This window comes from Jaculus jaculus, chromosome 7, assembly GCF_020740685.1.
Source record: "Jaculus jaculus isolate mJacJac1 chromosome 7, mJacJac1.mat.Y.cur, whole genome shotgun sequence".
Classification (NCBI taxonomy): domain Eukaryota; kingdom Metazoa; phylum Chordata; class Mammalia; order Rodentia; family Dipodidae; genus Jaculus; species Jaculus jaculus.
In genome coordinates this window covers 11,060,025-11,078,506 of record NC_059108.1, presented here as the reverse complement: position 1 = coordinate 11,078,506, position 18,482 = coordinate 11,060,025, and the positions used below count along the sequence as shown (strand labels likewise).

Sequence of the window (18,482 nt, the reverse complement as noted above, 5' to 3'; positions counted from 1 at the left end):
TTAAGTTCATAATAGTGAAAAATCACCAAACAACAAAATTTTAGCACATTTGAGAAGTACACAAAAAGGACCACTTAGAAACTATCGCCCTACTGGGAGATATCTATGGATATGCTTTTTTTTTTTCTTTTTCATACGTACTTAAACAAAGCCATTTTGTATATAAAACTATGATTCCTATTTTTCATTTACTATCCTGTCATGTTTTTTCTCCTGTTACAATTATCTTCAAAATCGTCATTTGAGTGACTGGAGGGTTCACCCAGGGAATGTATGCATCCCGGTCTCTGAGCTTTCAAAACGGTCCCGTTTCGCCAACATTATCAATAAACTTAAGTCAACAACTTGTGGATGAAAAGTCTCTCTTCTGTACTAGCTTGCCAGAAGTGGGTCATGAAGTCGCTAGATGTCCCCGACATTTACTGATGTTCAGATTAGCTGCCAAGTTGCTTTTCAGAAGTTCACAAGCACAGGACAGTATATCTTGAACACTCCAAGGGCTGTTTCCATTGATTTCTTTTTAAAGTCTGTAGATAAAAAGTGACAGCTTCTTTCTATTTGGTATGTTATTCTGAGACGAGTCCGCCCTACGTGTTTATTATCCACTGTTTTCTCCCATTGCCTCCTCGTCCCTGACCTTTCCTACCGCTCATGTTAAGTAAGCTGTTTCTCTAACAAATATTCTATTTCTTGGTCATATTCACAGCAAGTGCAATTCTCACTGTAGCTACATTTTTAATTTTTTTATTTTATATTTTATTGATTTTTATATTTTTTATTTACTCATATATTTGTTTTTTATTATATATATTCATATATTATAATTTATATATTTATTTTATTTGCAAGCAGAGAGAGAGAGACAGAAGAAAAGCAGAGGGAGAAAGAGAACAGGCACACCAGGGCCTCTAGCCATTGCAAACGAAGTCCAGACACATGTGCCACTTCGTGAGTCTGGGTTTACGTGGATCCTGGGAGTCAAACTCAGGTTGTTAGGGTTTTGCTGGCAAGTTTTTCTACCACTGGGCCATCTCTCCAGACCCCTAGCTACGTTTTTGTCTTCGAATCAGAGGATTTCACTTTTATATGGTTGAATTCCTTGACCACTTCTTGCAGGGTTCATGAACATCAAATTCTATTTTCATCGGATTTTTCTGATAACTGACTGTGGCGATGGTGTTTTGTGGTTCTTCAATTTGAATCACTTGGAATTCGGGTATATTCAATCAGTTATCACCCCAAATAAACGTTTCCCGAATTTCCAACCAGTTCTACCATCACCACTGTTAAACAATCCCATTCAGAGGGCCCGGTGCTATTTCTCTTTTCATACAAGTAATGAAACTATCAAGTGGCATGAAGGGACATGTGTGTGTATGCGTGTGACTGTTAGTGTATTTCTGATGACATTCCTCTTTCAATATCACCTCTTTCCTATATTAAAGACGGAAATTAGAAGTAAATGGTTTCCTATTTGAGGGAAATTCAGATATTCAGGACAGGAGGAACACAGCAAAAATTGAGTCGAAGAAAATTTCAAGGTTTCCTTGGGAACCTCTAGGGACAGATGTAAGTGGCCTTTTCCGCCTCAAGCATCCCAAGCAGCTGCCATTCCCCCCGCCTCCAGCCCTCTCCCACACAGCGGCGTTCACGTGGACATGGTGGACATTGCTTTCCCCGGATTCTTCCTCACGCCCAGTAACCGATACCCACTGTGTGTCCAGCACTGTTCTAGGCTGGGTAAAATAAATAAATAAATAAATAAATCACTAAACCAAGACCCCAGCCTTCTGATTTATAAAAAGCATCCCAAAGGTTACATCCGGGCCTTGATTATAACAGCAGCCACCGCTTTCCCACCGCCGGCTGTAGCCGAGCATCCGGTTCGTTATTCACGCGCACACAAATTCATTTCATGAAATCCTCAAAGGAACCCGTGTACTGCAGCTAAAGCCCTTTCAGAATGAGAGACAGGCCCTGAGAGGCTATGTGCGGGCTGGAGTGTAGCTCATGACGGAGCATTTGCAGACATAAAAGGCTGTGTGCCTTCACAGGGCCACTAGGGGACAGAGCTGCTGTTGCACCGGGCCCACGGCTTCTGAAACACATGAAGAGCCGTGCTTTTGCAGAACTTCACGGGGTACACGGGCCAGGGGCATGTAATTCCCAGCACAATGCTGGCGGTCACTGTTAAGTGAGCTGCTGATTGACACACTTAATCCTGTTAATCATCATTAACTGAACAACCTATTGACACACTTAATCCTGGTGATCACTGTTAAGTGAGCCACTGGTTGACATACTTAATCTTGCCAATAATTGTTAAGTGAGCAACTGGCTGACACATTGAATCCTGGCGACCATTGTTGAGTGAGCAACTGACACACTTAATCCTCATGACCATCATTAAGCGAGCAGATGATTGACACACTCAATCCCTGCACAAACATGGTGAAAGTCAAAATGCACCACACTCCGCTACACACCAAGCCTTTTCATTCCATCTTGACCCCAGGAGGGCACTTTCTCTGCTTACGTCATAGCTCTGGGAAAACTGTCCCCAAGAAGGGCCTCTCCAATAAGTCGCTCTGCCCTTCACTGGCCTGCTCCCTGAAGCTCCCTCTACAGATTGGTAAGAGTCCCTCACAGTCTACATTTTTTTTTTTTTTTCGAGGTAGAGCCTCACTCTGGTCTGGACTGACCTGGAATTAACTATGTAGTCTCAGGCTGGCCTCGAACTCACGGCGATCCTCCTACCTCTGCCTCCCAAGTGCTGGGATTAAAGGCGTGCGCCACCACGCCCGGCTTACAGTCTACTTTTTTTTTTTTTTTTTTTTTTTTTTGAGAGCGACAGACAGAGAAAGAGGCAGAGAGAGAGAGAGAGAATGGGTGCGCCAGGGCCTCCAACCACTGCAGACGAATTCCAGATGCATGTGCCCCCTTGTGCATCTGGCTAACGTGGGTCCTGGAGAATCGAGCCTCGAACCGGGGTCCTTAGGCTTCACAGGCAAGCGCTTAACCGCTAAGCCATCTCTCCAGCCCTACAGTCTACTTTTTGATAAGAACAACATTGCTGATCTGTTGGAACTAGCCAGAGACGGTTTGTCTTCCACCGGTAACATTCCATTCTCCGGCCCAGCTGTGACTCTAGCACAGTGTAACAACAGGCCCAACAACAGATGCTCACTGTGTTCGCAGTGACTGAGTGTGCACGCAACAAGGTTTCACAGCCACACAGTCCCCGACTTACGACAGTTCAACTCGGGATTCTTTTTCAACTTTACAATGGGTGCAAAAGCAAAAAGGCACTCGATAGAAAATGTACTTGGAGGGTTAGAGAGATGACTTAGCAGTTCAGGCACTTTTCTGCAAAGCCTAACTGACCTGGGTTCAATTCCCCAGTACCCACAGAAAGCCAGATGTACAAAGGGCGCATGCATCTGGAGTTCATTTACTGCATCTGGAGGCCCTGGTGCAACCCTTCTTTCTCTCTCTCTCCTTGCAAATAAATAAATAATTTTAAACAGAAAATGTACTTGGAATGAGAAGTTGAACTACTCAGTCTGATCCTTTCTTGTTAAATAAGGCATTCCTATTTGTCGGGACAAAAACCAACCCTTTACATCAGGCTGCGTTCGCTGAGCTCCCCGGGCTAAGCATGCTCAATGCACTGTCCCCTCAGAATATTTTCGTCTATGATGGCTTTATCAGGAAGTAACCTTGTGTGAAGAGGAGGAGCATCTGCATATTAAGTAGGTCCCCCCCCCCCAAAGCATTCACACAAAGGATCGGCTGGGCAGAACAGAAGGCAAGGCAGGGACTGGCAGGTCAACTCCAAACATCAACTTAGAGCTACAGGCTTAAGCTCCGACAGCTCACAGCCACCCACTTCGAGGTGACATGAGCAGTCCACTGAAACGCCCTGTGCTCCACTTGTTTTCCCCATGCAGGTGAAGGCAAGACAGTCCCCGGGCCCCACCAAGTCTTCCATCTCCAGGCACAATGATGCCAGGTGTCAGTGAATGGCTTCACGTGAGGAGTCCAAAAGCATCAAGAGCCAGGTCCCCTTTCCAAATCGCTCACTCCACGCTGGTCACGGAGCCTGCCTCACCCAGGAGGCTCTGCTCCCACGTTTCAGATAATACCTTCTCTTCGAAGGAAGGAAAGCAAACCTCAGCCAAGCATGGCCATGCATGCCTGCAATCTCTCTAGAAGCATCCAGGAGGCTGAGGCAGAGTGGGGAGGAGACGGAGGCCAGCCTAGACTAGACAGGAGACCCTGACTCAACGGAGCAAAGGAGAGAGCCAAGGTTGATCAAACAGCCTTGATGCCTCACCAAAAGCTGGAGAGAGAACGTCCACTCCAAATGCTCACTCGGTTCTCCTCCAATGACCGACTCTCACTCGTACGCTGTCATGGAACTTACGTGGCTGTCTGGGAAGAAACCGTGACAGAATTTGTTTTTGAGGAGGATGACCCACAAGGAGATCCAATTCCCCGCTGATGATACCCACCACTGTCCAACTGATCACGACTAAATGTAATTTTAATACGCCCCTCGGTCCCCCTCCCCTAGGGGCAGAGGGTCGCAGCCAAAGGCAGAATGGAGTGTATTGATCACAAGGCTCATTCTGACTAAAACCCGATCTTCCATCTCTTCCAGGTGCAGGGGAGCGTGGCCCAGGAAAGCCACTGTGCCCCCAGGACACACCACCTGATCGTTCATTTGTACCGAAACGGTTTTCTAGAGCAACATCTGCATTTCTCAGCTGCCTCTTCTCTGGAAGAATGTTTCTCTTTGATGTGCCTCATGACGTAATGATAATAATAATAATAATAATCAGTTACGAGGTCATCCAACACGTCTTAGGAAAGGGTGTCTTCACCACAGCAGTCAAGGTTGAACAGGAGTTGCTCCTTCTAGTCCACAGTACGCTGAGTTCATCAAACTCACCAAAGCCTCCATTAGAACAATCTAGAAAGTTGGCCAGTGTCCACGCATAGAGTGCCCAAGAGACAGCCTGTGCCTGGGAGTTGCGGGCACTAGAAAGTTTGAGCGCACCCAGCCAGGCGCAGCTTACAAATGCCCAGGAGCATATTTCTCACAGCTGGGACTGGCAGAGTGCGGCAGGCAAGACAGTCCCCAGAGCCCTTCTGGTCACTGTGTCACTGAGGAATCTAGTCGTGTCAGGCCGCTTGGGGAATTGTCTTCAGTCACCCCAGCCTAGCCAATGTCGCCGGGCCCCAGTGACACAGGGTAAAGTCCAGTAGGGTCCCGCTCCACTGGGTCTCTGCTCCTGATGTGTAAAATGGAAACAGCAATATGTTGTACAGCAGTTGTGAACAGTGTAATGACAGTGCACAGGGCCCGACAAAGGCCCTTGAGTGACGACACTTCCTATCAGATATACTTGTCCCTTTCCCTGCTCTCCCGAAGGTCGGCTTGCTCCAAGAACTTGCAGCCTCTTGGTATGGAAACCCTCTGACAGTTCTGTCCCAGAATTAAGAGAAGGAAGTGGAAGGTACGGTTTCCAGCACTTCCCTGCCCAGTGGAGCACAGCTCTGTCTGAACCTGCCTCCTGCCTACTCCCTGCCTTTTCTAGTGAGATATCAAACATCCCCTTCAAGATCTTCCAAAAGTGCCTTGGCAATCCTCCCAAACTATATACCCACAGCACACAGACACAGGTCTAAGTTAGGGTTAGCACCCATGCTGAAAAAAAAAAAAAAAATCCAGATACATTAGTGTGTGCTTGTAATCCCAGCACTGGATAATAAGAGACAAGAAGATTTCTGGGGTTCACTGGCCAGACAGTTTAGCCTATGTGAGAGGTGCCAAACCAACGAGAGACCCTGTCTCCAAAAAAAAAAAAAAGAATGGCCTTCCCAAGGAATAACACCCTAAGTTGTCCTCTTTGAGTATATTCTTTTTTTAAAAAAGGAATATTTTTTATTTATTTATTTGAGAGTGACAGACACAGGGAGAAAGACAGATAGAGGGAGAGAGAGAGAATGGGCGCGCCAGGGCTTCCAGCCTCTGCAAACAAACTCCAGATGCGTGCACCCCCTTGTGCATCTGGATAACGTGGGACCTGGGGAACCGAGCCTCGAACCGGGGTCCTTAGGCTTCACAGGCAAGCACTTAACCACTAAGCCATCTCTCCAGCCCCTCTTTGAGTATATTTTTATCTGTGGCTACTCCCCTTCCCACAAGACATCTTCTTAAAACCCAATCACTGATCATTAATCCCCTAGAAAACTTATGGACTATGACTTGAAATTTGGGGGAGGATTTCATTTGTTACCTTCAATAGCTAAAAGATAAGTTTCTATTGATGAAGACACCTCAGCCTGGAGCCACAGGACATCAGGTGACCATGCTGGGCCTGAAAGTGAAGCCACCTCCCTTCTGGACAGTCCTCATGGTGCTGGAAAGTTCTATAAGAGCAGCTGGAGAATAAAAGTTGCCAACTGACCGATTAAGCAGGAGACCCTGCCAGCTACAAAATCAACTAGCTGAGCAAGAAGTATACATTTGTCAGGGCTGGAGAGATTGCTTAGTGGTTAAGGTGCTTGCCTGCAAAGCTAAAGGACCTTGGTTTGATTCCCCAGGACCCACGTAAGCCAGACGCACAAAGTGGCACAGGCATCTGGAGTTCGTTTGCAGTGGCTGGAAGTTCTGATGTGCCTATTCTTTCTTTCTTTCTCTCCCTCTCCCTCTCTCTCTCTCTCTCTTTCTCTCAAATAAATAAAAATAAAATATTTTAAGAAAGGAAGTACACACTTGTGCAATAGTGGCTCACAGGCAATGTGGGAAAACAACTGCTCATGGATTGTACAAGAGACCTGCTCGGTGGGAGAGAACTCATATCTGGCTCTGGGAACCATGCCGTATTTCCTAGGACAGGAAGCCAATTGACTCCAGAGAGACTGGCCATTGCTCTTCAACTAAGAAGAGCAGACATACACACCAATAAGTCTCTCTAATAACTAGACTTATCCCCTTTAGTTCTAATTGATCTCACTTTTGTTGGGAGAATCTGTTCTATCTTACCAAGGTGGAGGAGAACCAGGATACATCAATATGTCAAGAACAGAATGTCAACTGTCTACCAGGAGATGGGTCACCTCCAACTCATCCTCCCAGGTCCAGAAGTCATTACAGAGGAAGCAGAGTGGCATGGGCACTGCCCTCATGACTTGTCTGAAAACCAGTTCCTGAGAGATGGCAGCAGACACCGTGGTCACTGAAACCTCATCAAAACAGAGGCTAAAGAGAAAGCAGCTCTAAATTAGATCCCTATCTTGCCCACCAAGGCTCAGGGAACACTGGGAAAGAGGGGGTGGCAGACAGACTGTCAGAGCCTGGGAATAGCATGAGGACCATGTCTTCCCCCAGCCCCCACAGAGATGGACTGAGGCCTCTTGGTCCCCAAAAAGAATACCAATAACCCCACCGAAGAAAACTCTCAGCAGGATTGGGGTGCGGAGCTGGGCGTGGTGGCGCACACCTTTAATCCCAGCACTCAGGAGGCAGAGGTAGAAGGATCACCATGAGTTCAAGGCCACCCTGGAAGTACATAATGAATTCCAGGTCAGCCTGAGCTAGAGTGAAACCCTACCTTGAAAAAAATTAAATTAAATTTAAATTTAAAAAAAAAAGAATTGGGGCAGGGATTGTTGGGGGGCACTAAGGGTACAACTATTTTATTTAAAAAATGCATAATTTAGGGGGGGTTCGAGGTAGGGTCTCACTCTAGCCCAAGCTGACCTGGAATTCACTATGGAGTCTCAGGGTGGCCTCGATCTCATGGCAATCCTCCTACCTCTGCCTCCCGAGTGCTGGGATTAAAGGCATGCGCCACCACGCCAAGCACAAATACATAATTTTTTAATGGAGTTTTTAAAAAGATGATGACTTAGATGGCCAGCTTTCTACATTTGAGACCCGCCTTTATCTCCCTTAGCTGCAGGCATCACAGCGTCTGTCAGTGGTACAACACTCCCTAGAAGAAGCAACTAATGCTATACCCTATGCCCACAGTGGCCCTGTGAAACGGCACTGACTGCTACTGAAAATTAAAGTTAAGCTTGTCTCATACAGTCATGTTAAGGTCCACCCCTCCCAAGCCAGCCAGGTGAAGGGCAATCTCCCCCGAGGAACATCAATCCCCTTCCCGAACGTGTGTTGTGAAGCTGAGAGGACAAATCCAGTGTCAGCTGTGCCTCCAACTATACCGGTGAGGCTCTGCAAGCAGTTTGTTGTTGAGCTGTTTTCAGTGTAACTGGTATATTAATCTGTTTTCGATTACTATACTGAAATACCTGAGGCTGAGCTTTCTTGTAAATAAAAGAGGTTTAGTTAGCTAACAGCTCTGGAGGCTATGGTAAGGGGCTACGACAGCCTTCTCACTGGTGGTCCCTAGATGGTATACGGCAACATGTGGCAAGAAACTGGGAACTGGTTTCTGTCTCCCTCTCTCTCTTTCTGTCACCTTACCCAGTTGCCAGGGTCCATCATGAGAACACCAAGCTTACGCCCATCTCTGATCCTAATCCTCCACCTCTAGACACCGCAAAGTTTACGTCCTCATAACGCCTCACAACAGGGATTAAAATTCAACACATGAATCCTTGGGAAATGTGCCCAAACCATATCTAAACTGCAGCAATTGGCTGGCGATGAGTGTAGATTTCAGTATCCGGTAAACAGATTCATCAAAGAGATTTCCCCTGGTAAGTGGCGGAGTTCCAGAGGCAAGCGGCAGATGCACGCAGCTGCACACATCAGCAGAGCTGCTGCCGCCACGGGCCAAGGGAGAGCGGCCCCCACCCCCTCTTGCCGATGGCCTGTCATGCCTGCACTCCCCAGATCCTCCCTGCCCCCTCCCCCGGCAACAGTACTTTCTGCTCTGCCAAGGCCAGGCCTCGAGCTGCCCAGCCCGCAGCCTAAGTCACGTCAGGCTGACTCGGGGGTCCATCTGGTTGGCTCCTCCAGGGTCCCATTGGCTGCTGACGGTGTTCTGGACAATCCGGGACTTTGGCACGCAGGCGGCCTGCATTCACTAGTACGCTACTCGGCGTGCCTACGTGTGCAATGCATCGCCTGCTTTGCAAGGCTGCTTGCTGTCTTTAAGGTGCGCTTGCCAAGACTCTGAAAGTATTCACCTTAAAGGATCATTATCGTCCATCTGCATTTTTTTTCCCCAAAAACTGTTGCGCCTAGAATCATTTTCCCTCTTTACAATGCCCATATTCGATGTTAAAAAGAAGCAAGGCTCTCCTTCGACTGGAATCTTTCTGTAGCACACAAGCATGGGTGGAAAGTCGGCCAGGGGCAGGAGGGCCGTTCTGCACGCTGGGCAGTGAATGACAATGACAGCGGCCTTATCCACCAGAGGGAACATAAGCCGGACACGCAGGATGCACTTGACGTGGCACGTGGAGAACTCGCACAGGGAATGGGGCCGCACACATGAACGAGAGCCCAGAGCCTCAGGGCAGCATGGAGATGAGCCGGGGTGGGACGCGAACACCAGGCCTGTGCAGGAGCAACGAGCCTGACGGGAAGCCAGAAGTGCTAAAAGGCCTTGCTGTGACCCACAATGGCAGAGGGAGAAACTGAAGAGAGTGATGCATTCAGAATTACTTTTCAAATCCTGTCCATGGGCTGGACAGATGCCTTAGCAGTCAGGCCACTCGCCTGCAAAGCCAAAGGACACAGGTTCAGTTCCCCAGGACCCACGGAAGCCAGCTGTACAAAGTGGCGCACGCATCTGGAGTTTGTTTGTACTGGCCAAAGGCCCTGATGTGTCCATTCTCTCCCTTTTTCTCTCTCAAATAAATAAACATTTTTAAAGTTATGATCCAAGTTCACAGTAACTTACAGACAACCTGGTAAAAGTTTAGAGTTATGACAAACTTCAGTGTTCTATTTATGTACTCATTCATTCATTTCTGAGAGAGAAAATAAGTCCGTGGCACATAGTTGGCAATAGGGCCTCTAGCTGCTGCAAACAATCTCCAGGCACATGTGCCACTTTGTGCATCTGGCTTTACGTAGGTACTAGGGAATCACACCCCGGCCAGCAAGCTTTACAAGCAAGTGATTGTAACAGCTGCGGCACTTCCTAGCCCCAGCGTATGGATTTTGTTTTTCGATGTAGAAGCCGACGCAGCTTTTCATGATACACTTGGGAAACACCTAGGTAAAACGTTTAAAGACCTATGCTGGCAAACACATGGATGAGGAGGAGTTGGCCTCTCTCTCTCACGCTTTATCACAGTGAGAAGATTGGATGGATGGAGGTGCTCGAGGCTGCTACACACAGCTAACCCTCAGAACTCCCAGGGAGGCAAGGAAAAGTCTCGATTTTACAGGCGTGGAAATGTGTCCGAGAGCTGCCTCTCCAAGACATCTTCATGCACTTGTGCATTTGCTATCTCCCAGCAAGAAGGCCGGTGGTTGGTGCTCTAGGAGCAAGGTGGAGGAAGAGGCTAGACACGAAGTATCGTCTCATGGAGTGCGTGACAGAGAGCATGCACAAACAGGCCAGTGACATCATCCAAATTCAGATCTGCGGGCACACGCGGGCTGCCGCGCGCTGGACACACACGTAGGGGAGCGCGGGGTGGGAACAAGTAACTCCCGCGGTGTTGCCTCCCCCGGAAGCAGTGCCCACGGCCCAGAGGAGGTGCCAGGTTCTGCTTGGGTGCTCCAACCACTCCCCGTGCAGGCTTCTGGGCCCAGGCCTGGAAGATCACACACACACACGCCTCTGAAATACACTTAGTTCCCAAACAAACTCCTCTGGTAAGTTGGAATTTTTTTTTTTAATGGAGATCCCTAAGACCGGTGCACACCTACGGCCCTGAAGTCAGACCCTTTTCCACAGTGGTGCTGTGACTGCTTGATCACTCCCCTAAAACCAGGGGCCTCTGAAGGGCAGGAACCTGTCATCCCCACCTGTGCATCCATGACTGCTGCTTCAGACCCATACACAGCAGTCAACAGGTCTGCATTTCTGAAGTGTGTGTGTGTGAGAGAGAGAGACAGAGAGAGAGAGAGAGAGAGAGGAGAGAGAGATGGCATGTTCTGATTTCTTTTCTCCATAATACTGTGTCACCAAAGGTTTAGGACTCCTGGGTCATTTACCATGAACACCAGGAAGGTCAATGGCCAAATGTATAAATTTGCACAATAGTTAACGACGTATACAATTTAGTCTCCCTCAGAATCACTAGCCCTACCTTTAAATTATCCAAATAGTAACAGGTTCCTGCCAGGTGTGGTGGCACATGCCTTTAATCCCAGCACTTGGGAGGCAGAGGTAGGAAGATCGCTGTGAGTTCAAGGCCAGCCTGAGACTACAGAGTGAATTCCAGGTCAGCATGGACCAGAGTGAGACTTCCTCACAGGTCCACGCAGATATGGTTTCTCATCTTTCTCAACTATCTATTCCAAAAGCCTTGCTGCTAATACACAGAAGAAAACAGCACAGAAACAGCTCTCTGAGACACCTCACAGCCCTGGGGAACAAACAAGCTTCAGGCAAGAAGAAATTTCCTTCCTTTCCAGAATATGTTCTAACTTGCAAATAAATGATCATCCTGTTCAATAGTGATATTCCCTTCCTCCTTGACAACATACAGCTACATATGAAGAAGGGAAACAGGGAGGGAGAAGTGGCTTAGCAGTTAAGGTGCTTGCCTGTGAAGCCTAAGGACCCATGTTTGACTTCCCAGATCCCACATAAGCCAGATATACAAAGTGATGTGTGTGCAAGATCACTCACACGCATAAGGTGGCACACGCATCTGGAGTTCGATTGCAGTGGTTGGAGGCCCTGGTGAGCCAATCCTCTCTCTCTCTTTCTAATTAAAAAAAAAAAATGGGAATAGACATCTAAAAATACACAAAGCCATGGTAAATAGGCAACTGAATATTCTGAATGCAAAAGGCAACGTATAAAATGTTCTCTACCCAATGGTTGCATAGGAATAGCGAACAAGTCATTGTAATAGGGACAGGTACGATAATGAAAATTTAACACCCAGCCTGAAGTTTTAATTTTAATATATCTGTCTCAGTTCCTCAGCTTTTGCTATGAAACAGATCGGCCGTCTTAAGACTGTTTTCTGGGATGGAGTAGACATGCCCTTAAGAAATACTGCGCAAAGTTCTCCGTAGCAAAATTCAACTTCATTTTTACAACTCCCCTCTCTCTTCCACTGATTCATGCTTTAATGTTAAGCACACCCTCCGGGCAATTTATGTTTTTAATATTGCAGTTGTAAATAGAGCTGATGAGAGCCCACTGCTCCTGGGAATGCTGCACAATATTGCACTGTTGTGAGCTGACGCTGGGGAGAGTGTCCCTGGTGAGACTGACAGGATACTTAGCTCGGTGGAGCTAGTGTGAGCCCAGCTCTCCCCCCGCCCTTGCCCCTGCCCATTCCAGAACACTGCAAGAGGGACATGTTATCTCCATGTTGTCCTTGAGCCTTTGGAAAACAAGGTCTGGCCTGATTCTACCTGAATCCAAAATACAGATGGGACCCCATGCAAAGGGGACCTTATTATTTCTGTTTCAAGTTAGCATAGTACTTATGTTGGGTTTTTTGAAATATCTTTAAAATTTATCTGCAAGTAGAGAGAGAGAAAGGAGAGAGACAAGCAGAGAGAATGGGCATGCCAGGACCTCCAGCCACTGTAAATGAATTCCAAACGCATGCACTTCTCCGTGCATCTGGATCTACGTGGGCACTGGGGAATCGAACTCTGGTCATTAGGCTTTGCAGTCAAGCACCTTAACCCCTGAGCCATCTCTCCAGCCCAGCACTTACGGGTTTGTTGTTTTGTTTTGTTTTGTTTTTTGTCCCATCTCTACACCTGAAGTTCGTGGGCAAGATCAAACCCTCCTTCAGACTCCTGCGTGGAGGTAGGCTCTATCAAAACTGTCATTTCCACCTGATGCCAGGCAGCAGGGTGCTTGCTGTGTATGCCCAGAGCCTGGCAGGCACCCCTACAATGTGCAGCAGCAAGAAAGAAAGAAGCAACTTTCCTATCTTTACTCTCCTCCCCAATGACCCCCGAGAGATGCACCAACCCCTGGGTGATTTCAGGCAATTGCTCTACCTTTGAGCTACACACAGCTCAGCCTCTGAGGGCTCCAGAGGAGGGGCTTCCGGGAACTTCCTGGAATTTTCCTTATCTCCCCACTTCTCTCCTCACGACAGACACACATCCCTGGACACAAGGTGCCAACGGTTGTCCCTATAAACTTCACCAACAAGCCAAGCAAACTAAAGCATGGCAGCTAATGTTTCCTGAATTTGTGGGGTTTTGGAGGGGGGTGGGAAGGAGGACTTGGATTATAAAAGATTTCTAGCGCAGAAAAACTCAAGAAAGGCGTCATGAAGGACGTAGGGCTAGAATTGCATCTTAGAAGAAAAAAAAAAATCCCAAGGCAGAGAAGAGAGAAGAAAGCGAAGACACGAGACTGCCCACACAGGAGAAGGAAGGGTGAGACCCTGGGAAGGGCACAGAGCACCCCCGGCCAGCCCTGACAGTGCCTGGGCAGTGTGCAGGGACATCCCCACCGTACGCAGCCCCAGACGGTGCCCCCAGCCCGGGTCCTGCAGTCATCCAGCCAAGCTCCCACCTCCTCCGAGGACCGTTCTGCTGTGACAGGTTTGTGTTGAGCCAGCTTTCTGGTACAGCTGTTTTTTCGCTCATAACATATTCCTCTGTGGCTCTAGACCAAGTGGGCCTGCCTGATGGCTGCCGTGATTTTGCCCGTTCAGCTTTCCAAACAAGCTGATACCAAAGCCAAGTACTGCACTTTCTCTCTTTGGGGGAAGCAAGTGTTTTGCAAGCAAGCACCTTTAACCATTGAGTCATCTCCCCAGCCCCAAAGTTCAAGTGTTTTGCTTTTTACTGACTTGCTTGAATTGACTTCCAGAAACCATCCCCCCCACACACACCTGCCAGCATCTTCTATTTAGCTCACTGTCAAGCGTGAGAGTGTCTGGAAAACAAGGGGAACGCTGCTACCCCTGTGAACACACACAAGGGTGTACACATGCATTCACACATACCACCAGTGTGTCTGAGCTGTGGGTTCACTCTAGAGGGACTGGGCCATTGGCGGGGATATGTTAGTGAAGTTCTCCATGACATATTAAACAATAACCAAAACAGTTTACCACATAGATTAGATGAGAAAACTAAGCTGGGGGCTGGAGAGATGACTCAGACATTAAGGCATTTGCCTGCAAAGCCTAACGGCCCAGGTTCAAGGCCCCAGTACCTAAGTAAAGCAAGATGCACAAAGTGGCACGTGCTTTTGGAGTGCATCTGTAGCAGCTAGAGGCCCTGGCGTGTCCGTTCATTCCCTCGCCCTCTCTGTCTTTCTCTCTATATTTTTTGTCTCTCCCCTTATAAATAAATAGTTTAAAAATTAAGTTGGCATAAGGAGAGAGACCATGTTGCAAAAGCCAAGATAAATAGAAGAGAAAAATCGCAACAGGCCCCACCTCCCACCTCAACCCACAGCCCTTTTTGTTCAAAGTTGTCTGCTTCCAATCTTTATGAGCAACATTTCTACTGAATCTGCGCTACAGGCCGTTCATCCAGACCAGAGGTCCTCAAGCTAGTCGCTGCTGGCGTTTGGGCTCACTCTACTCTTTGTGGGGGACTCCCCTGTGAGTGACAGGATCTGGAGCAGCATCCCCAGCCTCCAGTCTCTAGGTGACAGTCACACCTTCCCAGTCGTGGCAACCAAAGGTTTATCTCCAGACACTGATGAGCCCCCACTGGAAAGGGAACAAGACTCTTCCTGCAAGGAGACTAGAACATTCAGGCCAAAACACCCACCATCAACAGCAGAGGAGCCGATGGAGAGGGAGGTGCGGCAGAAATATCACAAACGGGTCATTAACCTTCATGTCTGCTGGGACACACTTCTGACTACTTTTCTTTTTCATTGATTTTTTTATTTTATTTTATGTATTTGTTTGAGAGAAAGAAGCAGAAAGAGAGAGAAAGAGAGAAAAAGAGAAGGGGCATACTAGGGTCTTCAGCCGCTGCAAATGAACTCCAGGACCATGCGCTACCTTGTATGTCTGGCTTACGTGGCTTCTGGGGAATTGAACCTGGGTCCTTTGAATTTGCAATCAAGAGCCTTAAGTGCTAAGCCATCTCTCCAGCCCTACTTTTTTTCAAATTCAGTAATCACTAGGCATGGTGGCTCACATCTGTACCTCCCTGTACTTGGGAGGCTAAGGCAGGAGAATTTATAAATTTGAGGCTAACCTGAGCTACATAGTGAGACACTATCTGAAAAACAAATAAACTTGCTAGGCGTGGTAGTACATGCCTTGAATCCCAGCACTTGAGAGGCTAAGGTAGGAGGATTCTCATGAGTTTGAGGCCACCCTGAGACTAAAGAGTGAATTCTAAGTCAGCCCGGGCTAGAGCAAGACCTTACCTTGAAAAACTTATCATTCATAAATAAATAAATAAATAAATACACTCGATAATCACACTTTTTTATTAAAAGTACTTTCAAAATATAAGTCTCCTTTCCTGCCACACGAGGGATCACTAGTTGAGCAGAATTTACTCTTTGTGGTTATTATATTATCTCACAGTGTCTAAAATTATTTTCTGGAACAGCAGTTGTTGTCAAACCGTACTACAAATACTAAGAATCAGTATCAAACAAAAGCTCGACACCCCACAGTCATATCAACCGAGAACGACTTCCACAGCATGCAGGATGGGGCTTTGGGGTTGCGTCCCTGCGCCTCACCACGAACCGTCCTTCAGCCCTTCTTCCGAAATCGTTTACATGATGGGCTGTTCTGTTAGACTGCCAATTGTCAGGAAGCAGACACCGTACTTTAATCCCTTTTATATTCTCAGCATCTACCACGATAGCTATTCCAGGAGAGGCATTCCCAAAGCACCTAGACACCTGAACCTTTGGGAAAGGGGGGCGTAGCAGGAAATGTGGGTGAGCAGGGAACGTGTGAAGGTCCTGTGTTCCCAGTAAGGAATCTCGACATATGTTGAACGGGAAAGGAGGAAGGGCAGAGACAGGACGCCCAGGGAAGTTTCGGTGTGTGTCTTGGTGAGCAAGCCTAGCCACTCTAGACGCATAGTGTCCAGTGAGGACAGAGCATGTCCGTCCATCACTGCACCACCAGGAAAGGGAGGCACCACTCGTGCTTTAGGGACCATCGTTAGGTTCCCTCTGCCTCCCAGGAAGAGGCTGAGTCTCAATAGTCCCTATCTGTTAAAATTCACTAAGGTTTTGCTAAGTGTGTGTTTTCTTCATAAAACAGGAAAGACACTTTGTTTTCCAAATGCATAATAAGAACTGCTTCCACATGAATTGGAAGCAGACGTGAGTTCTTCTGACAAGTGGTCTCCTAAAATACACCATAAGTGGTATGTGATTTGCACATTTGTGATAGTCTAAGGAAATGAATTGGTCCAGATAATTTAATTTCTCTCCCAATGAGAAAAGAAAAAGGCAGCTCTACAATATCGGAAGGAGGCATATAACTCTGGCTTCAGGGACTCGGGTGATGGCACCCCTACATTCTGGTGGTGCGAAAATGTGCCAGTGAACCGATATGCATCTTTTAGAACTCATAGTTAGCCCAATATTTCCAATCTAATTCTTTCATACATTTCAGTTAACACACAGCATTGCTGGTCCACAAACTAAACTCTGAAAAGAAAGCTGACCTGGATTGGAAGACCTCAAATTCAGTTCCGATGTCCCCAGTGATTAAGTTACAGGTTCCCCACATTTAAGAACATTGAGCCATGAACAAACTAGTTCAAATGGGCACAGTTAAACTAAACATGTTCCACAAAACCAAATCAGAAATCAGACAGCTCTGGCACCTTGTAGCAGTCTGTTTAATAATGGCCTACGCTAAGGAAGAATGGGGCGGGGGGGGGGGGGCGGTGGAGCTGATGCGTTGTTAAAGAAAACAGCAAGCAAGTCTAGCAATGCCAGTATCTTAAGAGATTCTTTTAAACATGGCTTCATTTTGAGAGCAAAAGGCAACACTTACTAAACTAAATGAATGATGTTTTCTGTGGGGTTTTTTTTCTTCCTCCTGGTTCCTTAAATAAACTGTTGCCTTGATTTCTCCATTCTGGAAGAAGAGAAAGACAATAAGCCTTCCTGGCCCCACCAATGCTGATGACTAAGTGTGAATTTTGGGGCTGAGGAGATAACTCAAATGTACAAATGTGCAGACTAGAGTTCAGATGCCCGGGGCTCACGTCAATGCTGGGTGGCCATGTCACCCAGATGTAATCCCAGTGCTCAGGACACAGACACGAGGAATCACTGGGGCGAGCTGGCTAGCCAGAACAGCTGCAGCAGCAAGCTCTGGGTTCGAGTGAGAGGCCTTGTCTCAATCAATAAGGGGGAGAGGGGTTGAAGAAGAGCTTGACATCCACCTCTGTCCTCTACACACACACACACACACACACACACACACACACACACACACACACGGGTGCCAACACACATTCCAAACACATGTGCACATATACTACACAGATATGCCTGCAAAAAAAAAAAAAAAATACTCCCCAGAGCCACAAACGTCACAGTTGTTTCCCTTATTCTCAGACATTTACTGGGCACAGTCATAAAGTTGGCAAATTGAGCCATTAGAGAGTATGACATTCTTCCCCATGTCTGTGGCTGTTTCCCAACCCACAGAAGGTGGATTTTTTTATTTTTTATTTTTCTGATTGGTTTGGTTTGGTTTCAAAGTAGGGTCTCACTGTAGCCTAGGCTGACCTGGAATTCATTATGTCGTCTCTGGCTGGCCTTGAGCTCATGGTGATCCTCCTACCTCTGCCTCCCAAGTGCTGAGATTAAAGGCATGTGCCACCACACCCAGCAAAAGGTGGTTTTGTTGGCTTTTGAAGAAAGCATTCTTGGTGCCACTGAAGTGTACTTCAGTGACTAAGCACTTTCTCAGAAAGCATAAGGTCCTGGTTGAATCCCTGCACTGTAAAAACAAACCAAGAACATATTTTTTTTTCTTTCTTGTACTTTGAAAGTCATATTCCCTTACTTTAAAAACCCATGTGCTAGAGCTGGAGAGATGGCTCCACAGTTAAAGGTGCTTACCTGCAAACCCTGGTCTCACTGCCCAGTACCCACCATGTAAAGTCAGACACACAAAGCGGTGCATGCATCTGCAGTTTGCAGCAGCAAGAGACTCTGGTGCATGCATTCTCATATTTTTTCCTCTCGTTCTCTCTTTCAAATAAGTAAATAGAAATTATACACTAAATGCAATGAATATGTAATCTGACAGAGAGTTAGATAAAATCCTTTGTGGATGAAAGTAGATCATAAGCCACTTTTTTAATTTATTTTGGTTTTTCGAGGTAGGGTCTCACTCTAGCCCAGGCTGACCTGGAATTCACTATGTAG

The 18,482-nt window shown here is 47.1% G+C and overlaps 1 protein-coding gene across 12 annotated transcripts in view; it reads right to left on the bottom strand.

Annotated features, from left to right (window-relative positions):
* Positions 1-18,482, bottom strand: part of Mtus2 (microtubule associated scaffold protein 2) — a 532,186-nt gene that overhangs the window by 491,337 nt on the left and 22,367 nt on the right. The window contains exon 2 of one of the 12 annotated variants that reach the window (XM_045154627.1): positions 17,095-17,178. The exons of the other annotated variants lie outside the window; for them this stretch is intronic. The gene's annotated coding sequence lies outside the window, so the exon portion shown is untranslated. The remainder of the gene's footprint in view (positions 1-17,094; positions 17,179-18,482) is intronic. 12 annotated transcript variants of the gene reach the window in all.